This window comes from Protomyctophum bolini (genome assembly GCF_963924005.1).
Source record: "Protomyctophum bolini genome assembly, chromosome: 19".
In the NCBI taxonomy this organism is placed as follows: Eukaryota; Metazoa; Chordata; class Actinopteri; order Myctophiformes; family Myctophidae; genus Protomyctophum; species Protomyctophum bolini.
Genome location: NC_137880.1, coordinates 24385573 through 24388255, shown reverse-complemented (window position 1 = coordinate 24388255; position 2683 = coordinate 24385573). Strand labels below are relative to the sequence as shown.

The 2683-nt window shown below is 36.9% G+C and overlaps 1 protein-coding gene across 1 annotated transcript in view; it reads left to right on the top strand.

Annotated features, from left to right (window-relative positions):
• Positions 1-2683, top strand: part of LOC308334756 (1-phosphatidylinositol 4,5-bisphosphate phosphodiesterase beta-1-like) — a 206411-nt gene extending 203728 nt beyond the window's left edge. Inside the window, exon 33 of the mRNA XM_080791569.1 lies at positions 1-2683. This exon is cut by the window's left edge and continues 423 nt beyond it. The gene's annotated coding sequence lies outside the window, so the exon portion shown is untranslated.

The following is a 2683-nucleotide window of genomic DNA, read 5'->3' as shown; positions in this document are numbered from 1 at the left end:
CGACTCTGCCCTGCCGTGCAGTCTCGTCCAGAGAACCAACCTGTACATAACTTTTTTTCGTTATTTTTGGTGTATTTTTGTTGATGTTGTCGAGCTCTGCGGAGCGCTGCGTTACTCTTTGGGTACGGCCACAGGATGTCTGACGAAGCACTAACTTTTTCACAGGAAATAACTTACTTGAACTATTGCACAGAGAGAGAGAGAGAGAGAGAGAGAGGGAATACTTTGTTTATTTTTAGGTTTTAAATTGAAATACTCATAACTGTTGTTGAGTAGTGGTGGTCGCCTGGTCGGTTGTTCCGTGTATCGGTCAGACGGACAGATGGACGATGGTTGCTGGTGCCAAGGTTTAGAGTTCACGGTGCACTTCTAGTGGAAGTTGGCTTTGCAATGTGTGACGCCAAGTGAAGGGGAGTCAAATTGTAATCGAACCACTACAATATTCAGCCTTTGCTTCCATCCCTCTAATGCCTGATTTATACTTGGTTTGTGCACCGGAAATAGCCCGAAATGTGAGTTTATAGATTGGCTATTTTTTGGCATAAATCATGCTTAAGGATTAGATCCACTATTTGTGTACGTATTTGCACTAACTGCTTCCCACATAACCATGTACATGAACTCGTATTGTAACCCAGAGGCACAGGAGGCTAGCTGGTTTGTTTCAGTTTCATTCTCACAGAAGTAGGCCTACGTACGTGTTGCTGCTATTTTGTTTTAATACCGTTGGTTTTGCTTTGTACAACACTGTGTTGAACACCTGACACAGTGAGATCATGCGGTATGTTGTCAATTGTCATGTTATTGTTTTTTTATTATTATTATTATTTTTTTTTAATATATTGACAACGTTCAGTCCTGCAGACCCTATACAGTATGAAGAAGTTGTTGTATAGTACTTGCATGTATTTTTGAACAACTGTAAATGTTACAGTAGCTCTGTAGCAAAGAAAGAAAGAAGACACTAATTAATTGTAAATTTTACTCTTGTACAGATAATTCTTATCATTGACCCACAATATTTCAAATTATTTAATCTGAAAGCCACACTCTACTGCTGCCCCAAAGCCTGCACGGGTACCGAGGCTACTGTTACACTGGGAACAACAACTCAATGAAATCAAGGACATCAATTAACTGTGTCTTTTACCCTCGTCTCCTCCACGTAAACTGAATGGGGTTTTTGTCGTAAAAAGTGCTAGTTGGCATACTTAACTATACAGTAGGCATGCACGCACGCACGCACACAATCACAATCATTTGTGATTGTTGGCTACTCAACATCTGCTGTTTTGGGGAAATAATTTGAAAAAATATTGAATTTTGTTAATGATTAATTTTAATTCGATTTTTTTAAAATATAATATAAATCTTCTCTTCTGGGCATTCCCTGGCACAATACCTTTTCAGATTGGGGTCTGCGGCCAAATCCATATTTATATATTTGGGAGTCCTTGCCATGAAAAAGATCCACTGCTGTAGGGCTGTATGGGGAAGAGTGTGTGTGTATTGGTGGTGTACATACAGTACTGTACATACAGTACATAATACTGTGCAGCGACGGACTGAGATACACAGGAGTAACACTGTCTCTCTCATTGACATGATTCACAATATTAACTAGTAGCTAGAGTTTGTTGTTGTTTTTACACAGCTCCATTTCTCTGTTTCAATTAGCACCAGCGTAGAGTGCTCTTCCTTCTTCTCACCAACTGGTTTGTTCTAGGGCTGGGCTAATATATCCACATTATATCCATATCGTGATATTATTAGTCTATATACTGTATAATCTTCTGGGATTTTGGATATTGTAATATCGTGATATATAATATGACATAAGTGTTCACTTAAGCCCCATTTATACTTTCAAAAAAAGAAATTGGAAGTTTAAAAACAAATTCGATCTACAAGCTTGACATTTCTGTTTTTACAATTGTATTTTTATTATCGTCACAATACGATATTATCATCACAATATTGATATTGATGTATTTGGTCAGAAATATCATGATATTTGATATTTAGATTTTTGCCCAGCCCTATGTTGTTCCCTCTTTAAGAGAGCTCTGTACTGTATATTGCCCATTCAGTTCTCAAAACGAAGGAAGGGATTCTTTTTTCACCACTTCCTGACTGTCCAGTGCCATCCAACTCACAGACAACAGTACAAGTTTGAAATTGAAATATAACATTTCAACAAACTTTCTCTGAAAGTAAAGTTCAAAGCGACGGTTTACCCATGAAAGTAAACAAGTACAAATTCATGTTCTGTGAGAGTCCCGTGCCTTTTTTATTTCCCGATAGATTGGCCTTGTTTAATGTTGAATGTGTGAATTGTTTAAATTTGCCATTGTATTATATTCTATGAAGCTGCCTGATATTGAATAGACCCGTGTGCACTTTTTAGTATGTATGTCTACTGAGTAAATGCTTGTGATGAGCAGTATTTGAAATGTGTCTCATAAGAAGAGAGATGTCTTTTTAAAGTTGTTTTTTTGTTTTTGTCTTGAAACACAATTTAACCCCCTCCCCACCACCATCCTCTTTATCAACCTAAATGTATGCATTCTGGGTTTGTAAATGTGTGTATGACATAAAACAGGATAAAACATTGAGTTGATAAAAAAAACATAGAGTAAAGGGAAATATGCTTGTAATTTAAAAAAAAGAAAGTAATAATAAA